This window comes from Manis javanica, chromosome 6 (assembly GCF_040802235.1).
Source record: "Manis javanica isolate MJ-LG chromosome 6, MJ_LKY, whole genome shotgun sequence".
NCBI lineage: Eukaryota > Metazoa > Chordata > Mammalia > Pholidota > Manidae > Manis > Manis javanica.
This window is the reverse complement of record NC_133161.1, coordinates 135339404-135364298: the sequence shown is the minus strand read 5'-3', so window position 1 is coordinate 135364298 and position 24895 is coordinate 135339404. Positions and strand designations below refer to the sequence as shown.

Genomic DNA, 24895 nt, shown 5'->3' with positions numbered 1-24895 from the left:
CGCCTTGCACCCGCGAGCAGGGAACCCTCCCTGCGTACTAAGGTCGACCGGCATTTCCTTGGGCGACCGGGCGGAGTGTGAGGTTCTGAAATGACTGGAGAAATGGACATCCTAATACGGCTCGTTCCCCCAACACGGGGGAACCTAGAGCTACCCCTCAAAATACACCCATTCCTTCCACAACCTTGAACGTCATTTTACTACACTATCACGTCCCTGGGCCATCCCGCGGAGGGAGTGTGCGCGGCGCCCCGAAGTGACCGGTACTGACCCGTGGTTTATAGAGTTTTCGGTCAACGGCAGAATCGTGTAAAGTTTTCACTCCTTGGACCCGTCTCACTTACTCAGGCCTGGCGGGCCTGCGCATGGCCCTGAGGGCGGTTAGAAGGGGCCCTCTCGGCAGGCAGGTGGAGGCCGCCCCAGGAGAAGCCCGCAGCCCATTATGAGCAGGTGGAGTGGATGCGGGCCTGCACGATCAGAGCGCCTTGGGCCCTCTGCACTTGCATACTTTGTTTTCCCAGGCTTCCTGGTTTTAAGCCGAAATCTGTCTCCAAAAGGCCCTGTGCCAGGTGAGTTGACGTCCCGCTTAAAGTACAGCACATTTTTCTTTTGGAACACTGGGGAACATCTTATATTTAATGCTCTCCCTAAGACACAAACAGCCACGGACCCTAATTCTAACAAGTCAAATCTACTTTAGAAATAAAGGCAATGAAAGCAGCGTCTAGTTTTATAGTCCTTTGTACTTACCAACAAATTTTCATGTTTCATGTTAATCCTCACAGCAACTGTAATACATAGTTTTACTATTTTATATAGTTCCCATGATCATTTACTATTTTACTTACTATTGTATTATTCCCACCATCATTTTTACTATTCCCATGTCAGAGATGAGGATGATCAGAAAGAGGTAAATAAGGCCCAGAAAGTTTTGTGCTGAGATTTGAAGAAAGGGAAGGAAAACAAGGCAGAATGTTTACCCTAGGAGAGAAATGGCAGGTCAGAACAAGGCTCAGGAGCTCAAAGACCTGGTGGGGTGTGGGGGGAGTTTCACAAGGTGAAAACTGTAGAAGAATCAGGGTGGGAATAAACTAGCCAACCAAATCCCACCTACCAGTCCTAGGGCACGTAACGGGACAGCCCTACTCATGAAAGGCCATTAGACAAGTCTTTACTGTTTCTCAAGGGACTGAGGTGGCAGGCAGCTCCTTTCAAGGCAAAATTAGCAGCCCTGACCAAAAAACAAAAAAGCTTTCCTTGGATTATTCTCTTGTCTTTTGAACTTTTCTATTTTTCATTAAAAAATTGTTATCTTCTTACCCCACTCCTATGGCAGGTCTGGAGTATTAATTAACCACTCAATGACTCCTGGGCCCTAAAGGCACAGTGCTAGGTACTTGGAAAGGGTGTGAGAAAAAAGCACAAAGAGGAACTCTGTAGCAGAGTCTTCTTTTGTGTTTTGGCTTTGGGCAGGGTCAGTTTCTGTGTTTACTGCAGCCTCCCACCTTTTTCTTCCTGAGCCTGGAGAGTCTCACCTTTGGGTTGGTGGAATACACAACCCTTTCTTTGACACCAGGTTAAATAATACTGCTGGCAGGATGCTGTGAAACCAGTATCTTGCACGCAGGTGGAACAACCAATGTAGGCAGTGTGAAGAACCTTGAATTAATAACCCCATGTAGATGACTCTGAGGCATTCAAATTTCAGGGAAACAGGGTTTTATTTCAGCCATGAGTTTCTTGGGGGGCTAAATTCTGGCAAAAATAGTATTTTCTGTTAATAGACCATTAAAGCTGAATGGGAGCTTATTTTGTCCACAATTTATATTAAGGCATGAATGTTTTCTATTCAAAAGCTCTCTAGTCTGACTTGAATAATTCCAGTGCAGGAGAGCTCATTACTGCACAAATCATCTTGGCTCCCTCATTTGATCATCCCAACTATATTAAAAAAGTTAATCTTTCTCCCTCACCCTGAACTTCTACTTCTTCTAGTATTCCTGTTTCACTCATTTGAACAAGTCAGCTTCACTACTTGACTCTACTGCATCTCAATTCCAATCCATCAACAAATCCTGCTGAATCTGTGCATTCCTATTGCCACCATCCTAATGTAAGACATCAGTAGCTTGCACCTGGAGAATTATAATATCACTTATTTGGTTTCCCAAATACACTCTCCCTTCTCTTCATTTTCTGCATGGTAGCCAGAGTTATAATGCATAGCAATCACATCACCTACCAGTGGCTTCCTATTGTTCTTAGGTTAAAGTCCCAAATCTTTAGTATGGCTTTCAGTGCACTACACAATCTGGGCCCTTTCAATATCTTCACCTTCATCCCTTATACTCTTGGGTTTTTTTCTGTCATAAATATACAATTACATGAGCAACATTGTGGTTACTAGATTCCCCCCCATTATCAAGTCCCCACCATGTACCCCATTACAGTCACTGTCCATCAGCATAGTAAGATACTATAGAATCACTACTTGTCTCCAAATTTCCTCTTTTTATAAAGACAGCAGCCACATTAGATTAGGGGCCTACTCTACTCAAATGTGACCTCATTGTAACTTAACTAATTATATCTGCAATGACATATATCAAAGCAAGGTTATATTTTGAGTTGCTGAGGTTTGGGATTTCAGCATATTAATGGGAGAGAATAACTTAACCTAAAATAGTACCCTATATCATAGCTTTATAACTAATGCTTATGCATTTTTCTCTTAAATTCTTTATCAGAGATTTTTATATTTCTTCATACAGCTTCAAGTTACTGTCTAGAATTGTAACGTGAAATACTCCCTTTAGTATTTCCTGTAGGGTAATTCTAGTGGTAAAGAATTCCCTCAGCTTTTGTTTTCCTGGGAATGTCTTACTTTCTGCTTCATTTTTGAAGGACCATTTTGTTGGATATAGAATTTTTGGTTGACAGTTTTTATCTTCAGCACTTTAATTATTTCATCTCATGTCCTTCTGGCCTCCAAAGTCTCTTGTGAGAAGTTGATTTCTCATGAGATATTCCAATTGAGGCTACCTGATGATGATTCACTTTTTTCTTGTTGCTTTCAAGGTTCTTTTTTTCTTTGGACAGCTTGCTTATGTGTCTTGGATGCGTCTTTTTGAGTTTATCCTAGTCCATTTGGCTTCTTGGAGTTATAGTAATATATTTCTTAGAATTGTAGTTTTAAGTATTTCATCAAATTTGGGATGTTTTGCCATTGTTTCTTTCAATAATCTTCTCCCCACCCACTCTTTCTATCTCCTCTTCTGGGGCCCCCATAATGTATATGTTGGCATTTTTCATCGTGCCTTACTTTCTGCTTCATTTTTGAAGGACCATTTTGTTGGATATAGAATTTTTGGTTGACAGTTTTTATCTTCAGCACTTGAATTATTTCATCCCATGTCCTTCTGGCCTCCAAAGTTTCTTGTGAGAAGTTGATTTCTCATGAGATATTCTATTTTTTGTTGTTGTTATTGAAAGCTATAGAAGCCTTTTTTTTGAGGTTTTTTCCTATTTTCGCAGAGGTTATTCTTTGTTATGTGTGATCACTGAAGTCTCTGTTCCTTTAGTTTATGTCAGCTGATGTTTGATAAGAGATTTTTTTTTGAGTGCCAGAGTCCTTAGGCTCTGTTCACTTTTCTTCATTGTTTTTGTTTCTGCTCCTCAGATTCCATAATTTCAATTGTTTTATTGTCAAGTTTTCTGATTCCTCCTTCTGTTTGCTCACATCTGCTGTTGGGTCTCTCTAGTGAATTTTTCATTTCAATTGTAGTTTTCAGCTCCATTATTTCTGTCTGGCTATTTTTCATAATTTTTGTCTCTGCTGATATTCTCATTTTGTTCATGTATTATTTCTTGGTTTCCTTTAATTCTTTATCCATGTTTTCCTTTAGGTCTTTGAGCATATTTAAGTTTTGTCTAATAAGTCTGATGTCTAGGTCTCAGGAATGGTTTCTGTGAATTTATTTTGTTCCTTTGAATAAGCCATGGTTTTTTTGTTATCTATGCCTTGTGAATTTCTTTTTGATACAAATTGGACATTTAATTATTATAATAAGGTAACTCTGGAAATCACATTCTCCCCCTCTTCCAGAATTTGCTGGGTTTTTTTTGTTGTTGTTATTGAAAGCTATAGAAGCCTTTTTTTTGAGGTTTTTTCCTATTTTTGCAGAGGTTATTCCTTGTTATGTGTGATCACTGCTGTTTGTTTATTTTATGTCAGCTGATGTTTTGATAAGAGATTTTTTTTTTGAGTGTCAGGAACTCTTCTAGTGTTTGTTGACTGGCTCTTTGCTGTGGTATTCCTTCTACACTTAGCTAGGCTTGTTCTGAGGCTAACAACCAGTCCAAGGTAAAAGCTTAAGATCTTAGATCTTTACTGAGCATGCATCTTGCCTGGGTGTGCATGTGGATTCCTAAGTTCCTCATATATTTGACTTCTACAGCATGTTCCAGTTTTCAAGTCACACCCTAGATTTTCCTCTGGGCCTTTTTTAGCAGGATTATTGTATGTTTCCACCTGTAATTTCTTACCCCCCACAAGAATTTGTGGGTTTGTAGTCATTTTGCAAGTTTTATGAGTAGTGTCCACCACTTTTCCGACCTGATTTATAAGTTAGACATAACAGAGAGAAGCTTCTTGCATCAGTCCTTCAGGTATCCACCAGAGAGTTTAGAATAGATATACACAATAATTAGCAAGTAAGGTCTTCTCTGCTACTTCTACTTTGAGAAATGATACTGGGAACCAGGCTGCCATCACTGCCATGCTAGGGAGGGGTCTAAAGTAAGAATGAATAAAATGCCACAGAACTTTCCTACACTTGAAGGTGGCTTTTTCTTGATTGAATGTTCACTAGGTGGCTATAGACATTTGAGTGTTTCCAGAGCTCCAGTAAGTTTGGCTCATACAGTTTCTGCTTTTAAAAAAGTGTTTCTGTGGATGAATGAAAGCTTAAAGCCCTCTAGTCTGCCATTTTGCTGATATCTTCTTTTATAACATAGTTTTGCCTTCACTTGGACTTTCCCCAAATGGCATCTGAAGACTTGGCATATAACTTAAATGAAGGTGTGTCTAGTCATTTAAGAGTGTGGGCAGACACCCTTAGCCACTGTAAAGAAGCTAGGAATAGGAGCTTTTTTGGGAAGTTAAAATTTTATAGATGAGGAATCCACTAGGATATTGGATGACAGTTGAGAACAGATAAGCTTATGAAGTCTTCTATCCAGGTAATAAATTGCCCAGGGAGCTTGTGCTTGCTGACAGTAGGGGACAGCTGCAGTTACATGCTACAAATGGTTGTATCTGTTTCTGGATGCAAATCAATGCCAGCTCGTGAAAAATCCTGAGCAATGCCAAAATGACCAAGTAGAAGAATATGTGAAAATAATGCAATGGCTGTTTCTGGTGCTAAATTACAGTTTCGCTCAGGGCTTAGAAGATCTGTCTAATTCATTTCATTCCTAATAGTAGCTGTCATATCAGCTTGTCCCAACCCTAACAATGGTTCACAGCTGTGTTTCAGAAATGACCTGGGGAGGTAAACCTTTAGTGACTATCTTCTTTTGTCCATTTCTGTACTCTTTCCAACATCAGTAGTACCCCCTTCCTCTCCTATCAGTTTTCTTCTCTGACTGCTTATCTGCCTTTCCTCCTACTCCCTCAGTGGCAATAAGCTCCAAGAAAAAATAATCTGGTAAGTGTATTCACATAAAGGTGCATATGGCCAGTAAGACTTGAGTGTAGACCCTCCTGGGGACTATTTGCACTTTCACAGGAGTCTATATTTCAAGCTCAAAGAAAAAACTTCTAATTGTGAAGCTCTAAGTATTAGCTATTCTATTGAAAAGAGAATTTTTAGAGGATATGTTTCCAACACAGAATGTTTTTCTTTTTCAAGTACACTCTACTCCATATAGCATGAAGAAATTTCAAACTACAGAGGGCTTTAGAAAACCAAATTTCTCCTCCCAATATGAAGAGAGCCTCTGGGGCCAATTTGAGTGTGACATCATTGGATAAATAACTTTTACACCTTTATAGCCAGAGACACCAGGGATAAAGCCAAGACCACCTTGATTGTATTGAGAAGTCAGGTCAGGGAGATTTTCACCTTGCTACAGGAAAAGAAAGGCTGATGAGCAGGAATAGAACAGATCTAATTTTAGATCTTGACAATTTTAGAGCAGCCTCCATACCTTTATATGGCCTTACTTCCTAGTCATCATTAGAGAATCTTCTGTGGGATACAGTACACAAAGTGGGGAGGTGCCAGTGCTAGAAGGGTGGGTATTAGGAAGCAAGAGCAAAAAAGTGGGAAGCATATTACCACTGTGACTGAATTTAACCTCTTCTAGTATTTGTTTCTACTTCAGTAATGTGGGAATAATAATATCTACTGAAGAGAGTGAGAGCACCTTTGATTGCAAATTATAGGAAGCCATATTGAAATAAGTTAAGTGAAAAAAAAAAGAATTTATAGACTCTCATTCCTGATGTCCAAGGGGCATTGGTTTTTGGCTAAAGCTGGATCCAGAGACCCAAAGGATGCCTTCAGAACTTTCTGGCTCTCCATTTCTTAGCTCTGCTTGTTTTTATTTGGCATCATCCTGAGACAATTTTAATTTATGTGTCAATTAGGAATATCTGTAACACTTACCTCCAAATCTAACAATTCCAAAAGAAAATCTCATTCAAATATCACTCCCAGGGAAGATTATACTGCCTTGCTCAGGTCAAATGTCAGACCCAAGCCAACATTTTATGGTGGGTCTTTTTTTCTTGATTGGCCTGCCTAGGTCATAGGTATAACCCAGTGATTTGATTAGTTTACCATAATTGACTACCTGTCTAGGATCACATTGCATAGAGGGAGAATGGGAAAGTATGTTGGGCAGGAAAATATTATAGTTATTATCATCTAATAAACCTACCTCTACAGGCTAAAGAATCAAATGAACAGTCATGTGGAAGTTGTTTAGAAACTACAATCATAATTAAAACATCATTCAAAAATGATAGTACCATGATTGTTAAAATCAGTAAAGTTGCATTATATAAAGACAGCTTTAAAAATCAGTAGGAAATGATGGGCTATTCGGCAATTGGTCTGGGATAACTGGATAGGCCTCTAGAAAAAAAATGAAAGTAGGAGCCCTGCCATTTTTCTAGAGCAAATAATCCTAAAATTCATATGGAAATCACAAAAGACCATGAATAGCCAAAGCAATCCTGAGAAAAGAAGAATAAAGCTGGGGGTATTATGCTCCCCAATGTTAAGCTATACTACAAAGCCACAATAATCAAAACAGTATGGTACTAGCAAAAGAACAGATCCATAGATCAATGAAACAGAATAGAGAGCCCAGATATAAACCCATGCATATATGGTCAATTAATAAAGACAAAAGGAGCCATAAATATATAATGTGGAAAAGACAGCCTCTTCAATACCTGTGTTGGAAAACCTGGATAGCTGCATGCAAGAGAATGAAATCAGATTACTATCTAATTCCATACACAAAAGTAAACTTGAAATGGATTAAAGACCTAAATGTAAGACATGAAACCATAAAACTCTTCTAAGAAAGCATAGGCAAAAATATCTTGAAGGTAAGCATGAACAATTTTTTCCTGGGGGGACACATCTCCTTGGGAAAGGGAAACAAAATAAAAAATGACTACATCAAAATAAAAAGCTTCTATACAGCAAAGGAAACCATAAAGAGTTAACATCCAAAATACATAAAGAACTCATATGCCTCAACAACAAAAACAAAACAAAAACCAAATGACCTGATTAAAAAATGGTCTGAGGACCTGAACAGACATTTTTCCAAAGAAGAAATACAGATTAGCCAACTAGCACATGAAATGATGCTCCACATCGCTAATCATCAGAGAAATGCAAATCAAAACCTCAGTGAGCTACCACCACACACCAGTTACAAAGGCTACTATCCAAAAGACAAGAAACAAATGTGGTGATGATGTGGAGAAAAGATGTGGAGAATCCTCCTTCACTGCTGGTGGGGATATAACTTGGTATAGCCATTGTGGAAAGCAGTATGGAGGTTCCTCAAAAAGCTAAAAATAGGAATACCATTAGACTCAGTAATTTCATTTCTAGGAATTTACCTGAAGAAAACAAAATTTCTGATTCTTGTAAAGATATATGCACCCCTATGTTTATTGTCACATTATTTACAATAGCCAAGATGTGGAAACAATCAATGTCCATCAATAGGTGAATGGATAAAGAAGAGGTGGTATATATACACAATGGAATATTATTCAGCCTTAAGAAAGAAAGAAAGCCTGCCATTTGTGACAACATGGATGGACCTAGAGCTTATTATGCTAATGAGATAAGCCAGGTGGAAAAAGATAAATACCATATGATTTCACTTATATGTGGAATCTAAAAACAAAACAAAACAAAACAAAACAAAGTGAACAAAATAGCAGTAGACTCATAGGAGCTAAGAAGTGACTTGGGGAGGAGGAGCCAAGATGGCGGCGTGAGTAGAGCAGTGGAAATCTCCTCCCAAAACCACATATATTTTTGAAAATACAACAAATACAACTCTTCCTAAAAGAGAGACCAGAAGACACAGGACAACAGCCAGACTACATCCACACCTGCAAGAACCCAGCACCTCACGAAGGGGGTAAGATACAAGCCACAACACAGCGGGACCCGAGTGCCCCTCACCCCAGCTCCTGGTGGGAGGAGAGGAGTCAGAGTGGGGAGGGAGAGGGAGCCCAGGACTGCTGAACACCCAGCTCTAGCCATCTGCACCAGAGCGCAGACACAGGGCATGTGTGGGGTGCTGGAAACTAGAGTAACAGGACAGTAAGACCTGTGAGCGAGTCCCCGAAGCTGGTGCCCCCAGGACAAAGAAAAGTGAGTGCTTTTTGAAAGTCTTAAAGGGACAGGGACCCCACAGCTGGATGGAAGCGTGCCAGGACATTTAGCCCAGCAGCTGGGAATCCCGGGGAACTCTGGGCACTCTAACCCCCTGGGCAGTAGGGCAGCTTGGAGGCCCCTCACAGAGATAAACAGCCTCCCGGCCATTGCCCCTCCAATGCAGCTCTGCCATATCGGAGCAGCAGCCAGAGGCAGGCCACGCCCACAGCAAACATGGAGCTAAATTCCATAGCAACTGGACAAGAATCAGAAGCCCCATCTGCGCGCAGCTGCCCAGCACAAGCTGTTAGAGGTCGCTGTTTTCCAAGGAGAGGAAGGCCACAAACCAACAAGAAGGGATGTTCTCCCAGCCATCACTTATGCCAGCTCTGCAAACTATCTCTATCACCATAAAAAGGCAGAAAAATTTGATACAGAGCAAAATCACAACCCCTGAGAAGGAGATAGACCTAACCAGTCTTCCTGAAAAAGAATTCAAAATAAAAATCATAAACATGCTGATGGAGCTGCAGAGAAATATACAAGAGCTAAGGGATGACGTCTGGAGGGAGATTACAGAAGTGAAACAATCTCTGGAAGAATTTATAAGCAGAATGGATAAGATGCAAGAGGCCATAGATGGAATAGAAACCAGAGAATAGGAACACATAGAAGCTGACGCAGAGAGAGATAAAAGGATCTTCAGGAATGAAACAATATTAAGAGAACTGTGTGACCAATCCAAAAGGAATAATATCCACATTATAGGGGTACCAGAAGAAGAACAGAGAGGAAAAAGGGATACAAAGTGTCTTTGAAGAAATAATTGCTGAGAATTTTCCCAAATTAGGGGAGGAAATAATTGCTCAGACTACGGAAGTACACAGAAATCCCAACAGAAGGGACCCAAAGAGGACAACACCAAGACATATAATAATTAAGATGGCAAAGAACAAGGACAAGACAGAGTATTAAAGGCAGCGAGAGAGAGAAAAAAGATCACTTACAAAGGAAAACCCATCAGGCTATCATCAGACTTCTCAACAGAAACCTTACAGGCCAGAAGAGAATGGCATGATATATTTAATGCAATGAAACAGAAGGGCCTTGAACCAAGGATACTGTATCCTGCACAATTATCATTTAAATATGAAGGAGGGATTAAACAATTCCCAGAAAAGCAAAAGTTGAGGGAATTTGCCTCCCACAAACCACCTCTACAGGGTATTTTGGAGGGACTGTTCTAGATGGGAGCACTCCTAAAAAGAGCACAGAATGAAATGCCCAACATATGAAGAATGGAGGAGGAGGAATAAGAAGGGAGAGAAACAATCATCAGACTGTGTTTATAATAGCTCAATAAGCGAGTTAAGTTAGACAGTAAGGTAGTAAACAAGCTAACCTTGAACCTTTGGTGACCACAAATCTAAAGCCTGCAATGGCAATAAGTACATATCTTTCAATAATCACCCTAAATGTAAATGGACTGAATGCACCAATCAAAAGACACAGATTAATAGAATGGATAAAAAAGCAAGACCCATCTATATGCTGCTTACAAGAGATTCACCTCAAACCCAAAGACATGCAAAGGTTAAAAGTCAAGGGATGGAAAAAGATATTTCATGCAAACAACAGGGAGAAAAAAGCAGGTGTTGCAATACTAGTATCAGACAAAATAGACTTCAAAACAAAGAAAGTAACAAGAGATAAAGAAGGACATTACATAATGATAAAGGGCTCAGTCCAACAAGAGGATATAACCATTAAAAACGTATATGCACCCATACAGGAGCACCAATATATGTGAAAGAAATACTAACAGAATTAAAGGAGGAAATAGAATGCAATGCATTCATTATGGGAGACTTTAACACAACACTCACTCCAAAGGACAGATCCACCAGACCGAAAATAAGTAAGGACACAGAGGCACTGAACAACACACTAGAAAAGATGGACCTAATAGACATCTGTAGAACTCTACATCCAAAAGCAACAAGATACACATTCTTCTCAAGTCCACATGGAAGATTCTCCAGAATAGACCACATACTAGGCCACAAAAAGAGCCTCAGTAAATTCCAAAAGATTGAAATCCTACCAACCAACTTTTCAGACCACAAAGGTATAAAACTAGAAATAAATTGTACAAAGAAATCAAAAAGGCTCATAAATACATGGAGGCTTAACAACATGCTCCTAAATAATCAGTGGATCGATGACCAAATTAAAATGGAGATCAAGCAATATATGGAAACAAATGACAACAACAACACAAAGTCCCAACTTCTGTGGGACGCAGCAAAAGCAGTCTTAAGAGGAAAGTATATAGCAATCCAAGCATATTTAAAGAAGGAAAAACAATCCCAAATGAATAGTCTAATGTCACAATTATTGAAATTGGAAAAAGAAGAACAAATGAGGCCTAAGGTCAGCAGATGGAGGGACATAATAAAGATCAGAGAAGAAATAAATAAAATTGAGAAGAATAAAACAATAGAAAAAAATCAATGTACCCAAGAGCTGGTTCTTCAAGAAAATAAACAAAATAGATAAGCCTCTAGCCAGACTTATTATGAGAAAAAGAGAGTCAACACACATTAACAGAATCAGAAATGAGGACAGAAAAATCACAATGGACCCCATAGAAATACAAAGAATTATTAGAGAATACTTTGAAAACCTATATGCTAACAAGCTGGAAAACCTAGGAGAAATGGACAACTTCCTAGAAAAATACAACCTTCCAAGACTGACCCAGAAAGAAACAGAAAATCTAAACAGGCCAATTACCAGCAACGAAATTGAAGCGGTAATAAAAAAACTACCCAAGAACAAAACCCCCGGTCCAGATGGATTTACCACTCAATTTTATAAGACAGAGAAGACATAATACCCATTCTCCTTAAACTTTCCCCAAAAGTAGAAGAGGAGGGAATACTCCCACTCATTCTACGAAGCCAACATCACCCCAATGCCAAAACCAAGCAAAGACCCCACCAAAAAAGAAAACTACAGACCAATATCCCTGATGAACATAGATGCAAAAATACTCAACAAAATATTAGCAAACCGAATTCAAAAATACATCAAAAGGATCATACACCAAGACCAAGTGGGATTCATCCCAGGGATGCAAGGATGGTACAACATTAAAAAATCCATCAACATCATCCACCACATCAACAAAAAGATGGACAAAAACCACATGATCATCTCCATAGATGCTGAAAAAGCATTCGACAAAATTCAACATCCATTCATGATAAAAACTCTCAACAAAATGGGCATAGAGGGCAAGTACCTCAACATAATAAAGGCCATATATGATAAACCCACAGCTAACATCATACTGAACAGCGAGAGGCTGAAAGCTTTTCCTCTGAGATCAGGAACAAGACAGGAATGCCCACTCTCCCCACTGTTATTCAACATAGTACTGGAGATCCTAGCCACAGCAATTAGACAAAACAAAGAAATACAAGGAATTCAGATTGGTAAAGAAGAAGTCAAACTGTCACTATTTGTGGATGACATGATATTGTACATAAAAAAACCCTAAAGACTCCACTCCGAAACTACTAGAACTAATATCGGAATTCAGCAAAGTTGCAGGATACAAAATTAACACACAGAAATCTGTGGCTTTCCTATACACTAACAATGAACTAATAGAAAGAGAAATCAGGAAAACCATTCCATTCACAATAGCATCAAAATGAATAAAATACCTAGGAATAAACCTAACCAAGGAAGTGAAAGACCTATACCCTGAAAACTACAAGACACTCTTAAGAGAAATAAAGAGGACACTAACAAATGAAAACTCATCCCATGCTCCTGGCTAGGAAGAATTAATATCGTCAAAATGGCCATCCTGCCCAAAGCAATATACAGATTCGATGCAATCCCTATCAAATTACCAACAGCATTCTTCAATGAACTGGAACAAATAGTTCAAAAATTCATATGGAAACACCAAAGAACCCAAATAGCCAAAGCAATCCTGAGAAGGAAGAATAAAGTTGGGGGGATCTTGTTCCCCAACTTCAAGCTCTACTACAAAGCCACAGTAATCAAGACAATTTGGTACTGGCACAAGAACAGAGCCACAGACCAGTGGGACAGAATAGAGACTCCAAACATTAACCCAAACATATATGGCCAATTAATATATGATAAAGGAGCCATGGACATACAATGGGGAAATGACAGTCTCTTCAACAGATGGTGCTGGCAAAACTGGACAGCTACATGTAAGAGAATGAAACTGGATCACTGTCTTACCCCATACACAAAAGTAAATTTGAAATGGATCAAAGACCTGAATGTAAGTCATGAAACCATAAAACTCTTAGAAAAAATCATAGGCCAAAATCTCATAGACATAAACATGAGTGACTTCTTCCTGAACGTATCTCCCCAGGCAAGGGAAACAAAAGCAAAAATGAACAAGTGGGACTATATCAAGCTGAAAAGCTTCTGTACAGCAAAGGACACCATCAATAGAACAAAAAGGTATCCTACAGTAATGGAGAATATATTCATAAATGACAGATCCGATAAAGGGTTGACATCCAAAATATATAAAGAGCTCATACACCTCAACAAACAAAAAGCAAATAATCCAATTAAAAAATGGGTAGAGGAGCTGAACAGACAGTTCTCCAAAGAAGAAATTCAGACGGCCAACAGACACATGAAGAGATGCTCCACATTGCTTGTCATCAGAGAAATGTAAATTAAAACCACAATGAGATATCACCTCACACCAGTAAGGATCGCCATCATCGAAAAGACAAAGAACAACAAATGTTGGCTAGGTTGTGGAGAAAGGGGAACCCTCCTACACTGCTGGTGGGAATGTAAATTAGTTCAACCATTGTGGAAAGCAGTATGGAGGTTCCTCAAAATGCTCAAAATCGAAATACCATTTGACCCAGGAATTCCACTTCTAGGAATTTACCCTAAGAATGCAGCACTCCAGTTTGAAAAAGACAGATGCACCCCTATGTTTATCGCTGCACTATTTACAATAGCCAAGATATGGAAGCAACCTAAATGTCCATCAGTAGATGAATGGATAAAGAAGATGTGGTACATATACACAATGGAATATTACTCAGCCATAAGAAAATAACAGATCCTACCATTTGCAACAACATGGATGGAGCTAGAGGGTATTATGCTCAGTGAAATAAGCCAGGCGGAGAAAGACAAGTACCAAATGATTTCACTCATATGTGGAGTAAAAGAACAAAGGAAAACTTAGGAACAAAACAGCAACAGAATCACAGAACCCAAGAATGGACTAATAGGTACCAAAGTGAAAGGGACTGGGGAGGATGGGTGGGAAGGGAGGGACAAGGGTGGGGAAAAAGAAAGGGGGCATTACGATTAGCATGTATAGTGTTCAGGGGGCATGGGGAGGGCTGTGCAACACAGAGAAGACAAGTAGTGATTTTACAGCATCTTACTACGCTGATGGACAGTGACTGTGAAAGGGTATGTAGGGGGGACTTGGTGAAGTGGGGAGCCTAGTCATCATAATGTTCTTCATGTAATTGTAGATTAATGATACAAAAAAAAATTTTCACATGGAAAAAAAAATGATGTGACTGGTAGTTACCATGGCGGAGGGGTTGGGTGGGTGAGTAGGGAGGTTGAGGGGGATAAAGGGGCAGAAAAATTCTCAATCATAATATAAATTGGTCGTGGGGATGGCAGTACAGCATGGAGAATATAGCCAATGATTCTGTAACATCTTCCTGTGTTGACTGATAGTAACTGCACTAGTTGGGGTGAGGATTTAATAATATGGGTAACTGTTGAGCCACTGTGTTTTATACTTGAAACCAATATAAGGTTGTATATCAACTAAAATTTAAAGAAAAGTAGGAACCCTGCCTCTCACCATACACTAGGATACTCCAAATGGATTAAAGGTTTAAATGTAAAACATAAATCCTGATAATATTAGAAGGAAACATAGGAAAACTATTTTATAAACTTGGAATGGGGAAGGTCTTCCTAATCATGATTCAAAATTCTTAACTCCTAAGAGTATGACTAATAAAATGACATCAAAATCAAACATTTGTATGATGAAAAATGTCATATGAAAAACGTTAAAAGGCAAAGAACTAATATAATGAAAGGCAGTGATGTGTTGAGATGGGCTGCACTGACTCACAGGAGTTGATTATTAAAATTTCAGGATTTTGAAAACTGGTTGTCAAACATAGCCATTATTAAAATTAAGTCATATGCATTTATAATTAAATAAATAATGTTACAAAGGTAATACATACTGCAAATTCATCACTTTCTAATTGTTTAACTACATTTTACTATCATCTATACTCTTGAGATAATTTACATGTCTTTCTGTATGTCATGGAGATAATGTAAAATGGTCTGGTGCTGTACATTTCTTCCCAGATCCACACTTAGAGATGTCATGGTGGTAACTTGAAATTGACTGTGGTGGGGACATTTTTTACATCACAGAAATTGGCAAATGATACAAACCAGGGTTTTTTTTTTTCCTCCAGAAACCGTTGTTAACCAACATACTACTGGAAAAAAGTTTTTGCAACTCACGTTGCAGAGAAAGGGCTAATCTCCTTATATAAAATGTGCAAATATCCTATCAGCCAAGTAATGGAAACATAAGAAATGTAACTTTGAAGTGTTCATTCATAGAAATAAAGAGGTGCTCTGTGTCACAGCAAGAGAAATGCAAATCAAAACAGTTGTTCCTAACCTATTAAATCCAAGTTTGATAAAACTCAGTGGGGAAGGCTGTGAGGAAAGAGACATTCTTTTATATTAATGGTGAGGATATAAATTTGTAGAATTCCTTTGGAAGGCAATTTGGCAATATATATAAAATTACCAGTAATACATTGACCTAGCAATCCTGCCTCAGGGAATTTATCTTATATAGTATAGAGTGATTCTGTTTTTTAATGGCAAATGATTAGAAACACAAATGTCTAACCACATGGGTAGTTTAATAAATGATGGAATATTCATACAATAGAATTGGCTAGAATTATAAAAACAATGAGGACACTCTCCAAGTTGAATATGAAAGAATCTGCAAGGTATATTTCCCCCTCATTTTTACTGAGATACAATTAACATGTAATATTGTATTAAGATGTACAACATAATGACTTGAAAAATGTATATATTACAAAATGGTCACCATAATAGGTTTATTTAGTATTTATCACCTCATATAGTTTTTTTCTTGAGATGGGAACTTTTAAGATTTACTTTCAGCAACTTTGAAATGTGCAATACAGTGTTGTTAACTATAGTCACCATGCTGTGCACTGTATCTCCAGAATTTATCTTGTAACTAGAAGTTTGTACCTTTTGACCACCTTATCCATTTATTCCACTTCTATCACCCCCAGCCTCTGACAAACATCAATCTGTTCTATCCTTCTATGATTTTGTTTTTTTTTAGATTCCTCGTATAAGTGAGATCATGCAGTGTCTGTCTTTCTCCGACTTATTTCACTTAATGTAATGCTTCAAGGTCCATTCAAATTGTTGCAAGTGGTAGGATTTCCTCATTTTCATGGCTGAATAATATTCCATTCTGTGTGTGTGTGTGTGTGCGTGCATCACATTTTCTTTATCCAAGTTGCTTTTGTGAAAAAAGGTTAATATCAGAGTGTATATTATATATTATATTTTGCATGACAAAATAAAAATATAGTTGCATTTGATTTGTATAAACAAAGTCTGAAAGGATAAATAAGTGAATAAAAATGGTAATGTGGGGAGGTTGCTATGCAGGATGTGGGAACTGGATAGGTAGGGAATGGAGTGAGAATAAGACTTTGCATCATCTTTTTACACTAAAATATTGAACTATGTCAACATACTACCTTTTTATGAAATTAAATGAGAAGAAATAAACAAAAGCTTCATTAAAGATCACTGGAAACTTTAATTCCCTAGATATTCAATAAATAGTTATTGAGCATTTCCATGTGGCAGGCACTGTTCTAGGAATTCTACCCAGAAAATAACACCAGAGCATGTAAGCTGTGATCTAAAGTTAAGGTGCCTGTGATGTCTTCACATGCCACATCTTCCATTAGGACCATCCAGCAATTTCTCTTGTTCCATCTGGTCTCATATTTATGATCTCTACATGGTTAACCAGGCCATTCAAGTCTAGTAACAGTTTCATTTTTTTGTTTTTCCTATCTGTGTATGTTCCCTGTAAATGTTTTCATATCTTTTTCATCTTTCTTTCTGAGGGTGTTGCTTAATACAGTTGTAGAATGTGATCTTTAAAAAGTTCAAGGCTTTACTTTTGTGAATGTTGAGCAGAATGACAAAAGACCCAGTAGTGGTCAGGAAAAGGCTCTCCAAGGAGGTGATACTGAGCAGAGATATGAAATGATGTGAGGGAGTGTGCCTCGTCAGTAACTGGGATTATGCTCACAGATTGGTAGTAACGATTATTTACGCTGCCCTCAAGATTGCAAAATACTACACATGTGCCTCCCTCCCCTATATTTACCCTGATTTGTGAATATAACACTCCTGCCAGAGGCTGTGCCCTCCTGACCGAATATCTGATAATGATAAGAATGGACCAAGCTATCTATGGTCTCTTGCTCTGGCGCTCAGTAACCAAGGACACGATAGACATTTGCTAGACCTCTGGCTCAGATTCATGGGTAAACCTCTGTCCATGGGAGCTTTATTCTCATTCCACATGAAGCTAAATGGTTCACAAAACTAAAGCCCTGATCTTTTAATATAATATTCTGTCAACCAGAGTAAACAACACACTCAAAAATAAAGATGACCAAGATGTGAAAACATACAGAGAATATACACAGAGAAGAACAAACCATTATTACTAGACCTAATGGCCACGGAGAGTATTTTTACCATGTTGAAGTCATGGATATGAGACTGGATTGGATAAGAGAAAACCATTGGTGGGCATAATGTTGACTGGCATTTGAAGAGTAGTTTATGTGCATTTGAAGATATTCACAAATTCTTTAGCTTTAGATCTTAACTTGCATGGTGCCTGATTCCTGGGCTTCTGCAGTACCTGTTCTCTTTTGGCCCAGCTCCTACTGCATTTTTTCCTGGTTTGTCATTGTTTACTAGATGGTGAACTCTGTAGAGGGAAGTACTGTATGTATTTTCTGCATATCCCCACCACCTAGCACAGCCGTGACATTTAGAGGTCTCTTAATAAGTGTTTGTTGAAAGACTGGTAGAGACATGCCCTATGAAGCAAGAAACTGGATAACACTGTAGATACCTCTTTGGTTTGGGGGATTTGGAATCTGAAAGGAATGCTTTGTTTTCCAGTTGGGTGGGCCAATGGACTGCCCAGTGTTTTTGGTAACTGCTAAGATTTCCTCCTCCCAGCTATCCTGCGCGCTGCATGCACATGCACGGCAACCGACTCTGTACACCGACTGTGACAATTGTCAGCTCCCAGACAGCCAGTTAGGCTCTCTCATCAATCTGTCCCAGAGTTTCCCACACCCTGAGATCTGACAGTAATCCAATCCCCTTTCTTAGGTTTCTCTGATCGCCTGCCCTGTGATTTCCTCACCTCTCTCCCTTGCTGTCTGAGCTGTTCAGACCTCATCAGCCTGATGGGACTAAAGCAAAAGTGAGTTCATCCACAGAGCATGTGCCCAGGCAGCCAAGTCCTCCAGGTTTGAATAAAATGACCCAATCTATTTGGTATTCACTGGGCAGTCACACAGGGACATGTCCATTATGGGATGTTCCTTAGCAGGGCAGATGCTGCTTCAGCCAGATTTGCTAAAGGTCTTTGAATTGAGTTTCTGGTGGGAGCTGTGGGAGGTGAAAGTCCACTTCCACTGTCTCCTCCAAACCATTCTACTGGCCACTGGTTTTGCCTTAATAATGAATTACAATTGGAATTTCTATTCACAATTCTTCTGAAATGGAAATCCCTCACCTGGTCTTTGGCTGCAAATTTAAAAGACTCAAAATTGTAACTTTCATAGACAACGGACTATTTTATTTCTAGGGGGTAAATAATTGGCACTGGCTAAGGAGTTATATTCCAATGTACAATGCCCTCTGATTGTGTATTATATATTAGCACTCTGGACTTGAAAGAGACAATTGTGTAATGTTTCCTCATTATTGAGAATAATCATCTCAGCTGCACAGTATTGCATACCAGCCAAGCTTGTCATTCTCATATCCAACAGCTTTTAATTGTTGTGTTGCCCTTTAATGGCAACCTTTCTCAGAGTTTGGAGAACAAAAATAGAGACCTACCTAAATATCAACTCCTTCTCACCCTGAGAGAAAAGAATCCATTTAGATGGAAAGATTTGAGTTTTCTAATCCCCAGAGAGTGATCATGCTTTAGCAATTTCCATTATCCATCAAGTCTAAATGCTAAGGCCATGGACTTGCTTCTTACTAATAAAGTTAGGAAATGTACCAGACAAGAAAAGGGGTTGCATGATTACACAGTAATCTGGAAACTAAAACAGAAGAAATGCCCTAAAAATCATTGTCAGGACCCTTTGAATGCTAGTAACAGAAAATCTAAAATTGTCTTAAGTAAAAATTTTTATTGGCTCACATAACTGAAAAGTCCCGGGATGGAACTGCTTTAGCATGTCTAGATTCCAGGGCTCAAATTATCTTCAAGATTTGGTCCCATGCTCTCCATATCTAAGCTCTTCTTTCTCTATTCCTCTGTTCTCTGGTGGCCATACCCTTCCCCAGCAAGATGGTGGCCCAGCTCCAGGTTCACAGCTCTATTCTGAGCCAATCGTGATGGCCAGGGGTAATGGAGTATGCTGATTGGCCAGGCCTTTATCGCGCCCACCCCTGGAGGTGAAAGGCAGGGGTCAAATCCATCAACCTGAACCACCTGAAACAGTAACAGAAGGTGGTGATGATTCTCCAAGAAAAAACGGGCACTGTTACCAGGAAAATGGAACTGGATGCTGAGCAAAGAAGAACTTCATTTCAACTTCAGGAGCAAAGTATCTCCACATTTTGTTCAGACATTCAGGAATGAATGTCTTTGTAGGTTGGTAATTTAAGCCTCATGTCTTCTCCCAGAATCCTGTCTATAATGAAGATGACCACTTAACCAAGTGCTGGACAGTGTGTGGAATATTTTGCATATATCTTTTCATTTAATATTTACTGACTACCCTACCAGGGAGGTGTGATTAAGTCCCTTTTCTAAATAAGGGAAGGAGTCGTAGGAGATTAAATGACATGCTCTAAGCCCCACAGCTATTAAAGAGTGAGTCATTATTCAACCTTGGCCTAAGTCCAAAGCCCATGCTTATTCTCCTTTTGTGTGTTTCCTAATCTTGCACATTTATAAGACTTCCTGGAGTGTTTATTAAAAATACAGGTTCTCAGGTACACTTCCCCTAGTCCCCTAGAGATTCTGATTCAATAAGTCTGGGTTAAAGTCTGGGAATCTCTTTTGTAAACAAGTGTGCTCAGTGATTATTATGACCAAACTAGTTTGAAAATGCACAATATCATGCTGCCTTCCACAGGTTAAAAAAACCTGCCAATCATCACTGTCCAATACTAGTTCCTCTTCCTGTCCTCTCCATACCCCATAGAGCATCTGAGGGAATTTCTTTAGCTATTAGGCTCAGTCCACTCTCTGGTGCAAAGGTCTCCAAAGATTGGTGCACAAGAAGTTCCACTGGTGTATGGGCTTTTTCCTTTCTCTTCCAGTTTTCTTGAATTTTTATCTAAAAATGAAAAAAAAAAGAAATTCAGCTTTACTAAAAGTTGATATCCAAATTGACACTGGCATCCAAATTGACTCTCAGCTACGAACTCTGGGTCATTGGTGGTACTTGAGAGGACAGTGAGTGTCCCACAGTGCAGAGGAATAATGGCACCATCATCTTTTGCTAGCTTCCAGGCAATTGCGACCTTATCTGTATTAAAGTGGAATTACATATTATATTATTAGTCTCCTATCCTCCATAGTTGCCAGGCTCACATGTTTTTAGAGATAAGCTTTACAAAATCATCAGCATACAATATATCACATTATACCTATTTCAGATGATAGAAAAGGGGGAAAATCTATCCATATCTTTTTATGAAGTTAGTATAACTTTGATACCAAAGCTGATAAGGGCAAGAAAAGGAAATTACCTATTATTCACACTTAAGAATGTAGATGTAAGATTTCTAACTGTAATATTAGCAGATTTAAATGAGCTGTGTTATAATAGGTGTCTGATATTTCAAATAAATAGGTTCCATGGGCCACAGTCAGATAGTGTTATTATTTTCCTTCTGCTATTGTCCTTCTAAACTGAGCTGGGGGTCTAGTTCTTTCTTGCTCTGAATAAATGAAAAGTCATTGACTTTTCTGGCCACTTCAAGTAAAAAGTCTTGATCATGAAAAAATGTCTCAGCTTATGAATTAAGATGTATAGTTTCAGGTAATAATCAACACTTCCAATATCATTAACTTAAAGCTTATCTCATTCCAGTCTGAGCCTGCAGCAGGTAGAAAGCTTGCAAGGGGAATAGACAGCCTGGTATGTGTCTCATCTATTTCCCTAGATATTTTCCTCCTCCCATTGAATCATTGGGTGGTCTCTGACTCCTCTGGGGTTAAAGCAGGGCATGGGAGAGGGGCAAGAAGGTCCAGCTTGTCAGCATTGCTATTAGTTGGTATCAGAACACCCTGGACTGGGTGCAAATTTTAGGTTGAATTTTCCTATCATCGAGTTTGGTAGGCTTTTTTTTTTTGAGACTTCCTATTCTGGGAATCTGTTACCTGCAATTTCATTCAAGTAGAAGAATGTATCTTTTCTACCTGGTTATTTAGCTTTCTCCCACAGCAACTGAGTTTTTATAGAAGCTGGCCCTCTTAAATGGATCTAAGATGATCTCATAAAGGCAAATACTCTCTTATGGCCCACAATTGGCCCATGGGAAATATCTCCACATTTTATATGGATAAATTCTGGAAATGTGGGTTTTCCCTAATACTTCCCTTTGCTATAAGAGCAGAAGCCAGTCTTTCATCTTTTAGATTTCTTAGATGTTAGATACTGTTCTTCAAGCTCTAGAGATTCTATGGAATAGCAAGTGGTCAAGAACCCAGATTCCATTTTCTCCCTTTTATTTGCATGTAATCTTTTTCCATCCCTTCAGTTTTAGTCTGTGTATGTCTTTGAGTCTGAAATGAGTCTCTTGTAGGCAATATATAGATGGGTCTTGTTTCCTTATCCATTTTGCCACTCTATGTCTTTTGATTGGTGCATTCAGCCCATTTACATTTAAAGTAATTATTGATAGATAAGTATTTACTGCCATTTTATTAATTGTTTTTGGCTTTTTAAAAATATCTCCTCTCTGTTCCTTTCTTTCTCTCTTATATTCTTCTCTTGTTATTGATAGTTTTCCTTAGTGTTGTAATTGGATTTCTCTCTCTTTTAAAAATTTATTTATTTATTTTTGTGTGTATTTATTGTAGGCTTTAGTTTTGTCATTGCTGAAGGTTCAAGGATAGCTTCTTTACTATATAATAGTCTATCTTAAATTGCTCATTATTCTATTTCAAACACAATCTAAAGGGACTTTTTCCCCCCCTTCCTCCACATTTTTCCTATTAGATGTCATAATCTGCACTTTTGGTGTATCCCTTGACTAATTTTGTGTATAGTGGATTTTGCTTCTTTTGTTTTAATTTCATTCTTTCTTGGCATTGGGTAAGACCTAGGGGCTGCCAGGAGGGAGCAAAGCTTCTAGAGCCCTCCTTGGCCATCCAGCGGCTCCCAGATTAAATGTGGGGTGGGAGGACTCAGCCTCCTTGAGTGACCGGGCAGAGCCCCACCCAGGCGGAGGTGGCTGGAGGACATGAGGCCCACACACATAGAGCACAAATTCGGTATTTTACACACCAGCATAGCTGTCCTAACCCAGGAGCAAACCCATTTTACACTGAGGGAAATAGAGGGGCAAAGCCATTTAGCTCTGTGTCTCTTAAAAAGGCTGGGCAAGAATCCACCTCTTGAATCCAGGCTGCGTCTGGAATCCACCACCTGCCTGTAAATCTGTGCACCTTTGTCTACCGTGCAGAAAGGCTGACAAAAGAGGTGCAGGCCTCAGCCCAAGGGTGTTAATAGCAACTATCTTCTCTGGAGCTTTTATCAGGAACAGCTGTTCTCACAAATCAAACTGTGAGAACATTTGCCAGAGATTTCCTAGGAGCAGGCTTAACTCTTTCCACTCTATCAGAATTAGCCTTTCCAGTGGTTTTCACACTTGGTGTTTGGAGCCATTACCAAGCTGGGTCCATTCTATCCCTAAAAGCTGATTCTCTACTCTTTTGATTTGATGCCTGCTTCTCCAGTGGAGCTAGGGGTCTGGAATGTTTCTGTGGCAGTTTGCCAGCAGCAAGAAGACTAAGTTTGCCCTGAGAAGCTCCATTTGTAGGCTCTGAACCAGTCCGGGGAGCCGTCCACCAAGGAGGTCCTGGTGGTGGTATGGCACGGGGAGAGAGGAACCCTTGTAGATGGTCACTTTCCTGACCCTGCCTGCTGGCAGGAGGAGGTACCTGTGATTGACTGATTTCTCATATTTGTTTTGATAACACTGTTTGTTTTGATAACAGTTCCTTCCTTGCTGTGTCTGTAGATTCTAATCTGAAAATTACTTTTGATCTTGAAAGACTTTTGCCTTTTGAACTTATTTAGACCTGGTGTGACTTGTTTATAGTGAGTCGGACATCATCCTATGATAAGTAAGTGTTGGTCTGTACACCCTGTGAAGGCATGGGACTCAGGGGTCAATGGGAAGAGCATTGGAAAGAACGGGGCATCTTCTCTGGTCTCCATGAAGATAATCCCGTGATAATATGTGCCAGGTATTGAACCAACAGAACATGGTATTAAGAGCTCTACACTGAGCAATGTGACCTTTACAAGGCACTCTGTCTATGTTGGCCTCAGTCTCCTCGTCTGCAACATGAGGCTGATAATAACCAACCTAAGTAAATGCAAGTGATTCAACCTGATGAATACATGGTGCGACTTTACTTTTCCTTATATGTGGGAAATACTGACAACCCATCCCAGCCGTTCTATTATTTAGTACTGTTTTCTGTCCTCATTCACTCATACTTCCCTTCGCTCAACAAATATTCATTGAGGACATAGTACCTGAAATTAATAATGTGTGATACTGTGGGAGACAAGATAAAAGTTTCTGCCTCCAGGACTTCCCATTTTAATTGGAGAGGGAAGATATGTATGCAAAGCTGTTATATAGAATGTGCTAAATACTGCAGGGGAGGTGTTCAGTGCTATAAGAGCTCAGAAAAAGAGAAATTGCTTCCAGGAGGGAATTTCAGGCAAAGCTTCAATGAGGGAAGTAGTTTTGGAGAGGAAATAAAATGTGGACAGGTAGATGTGGGGGAAAATATTTTGTAGGCACAATGAAGAGACCTGGGGGTGGGAATTAGGGGAAACCATAAATCATATACAAAACAATTGGAAACTGTTGGAACTACTTGAGTGCAAGACCCATTAGGAGACTATTGCCACAGTTCAAAGGACCATTAGTGAGAATGGGGTGGGGGAGAGGAGAGGTGAGGACTGGCCATCCATGTGGCTGCTGCAACAGAGAGGAAGGGATCTCTGAGGGAAGCCAGCGGTCAGCACCCTCACATTTGCTACTTTTCCTTGGGGTTGGTGGTCACGTGCCCAAAGCCTGACTGCCCCTCCACTTCTTCATTTGAACAGCTCCCAATCTTCTGTTCAGAGAGAGTCAGTCTGGCCAAACAGCCATACTATTTTCCCTGTGATACCTTCATTTGGGGCAATATTTGTGTTGGTCTTAACTATGTCATTTTGCTCTAACAGTCAAAAAACAAGTCAGCGCTATTTATTCAAAACCCACTGAGGTTTTACAAT

The 24895-nt window shown here is 39.3% G+C and overlaps 1 long non-coding RNA gene across 1 annotated transcript; it reads left to right on the top strand.

Annotated features, from left to right (window-relative positions):
• The first annotated feature begins 305 nt into the window (after nucleotides 1–305).
• Nucleotides 306–20206, top strand: LOC140850220 (uncharacterized). Its single transcript, XR_012132911.1, has 3 exons — nucleotides 306–569; nucleotides 18507–18600; nucleotides 19704–20206. It is a non-coding gene; the product is annotated as an uncharacterized lncRNA (long non-coding RNA).
• Nucleotides 20207–24895: the final 4689 nt, after the last annotated feature.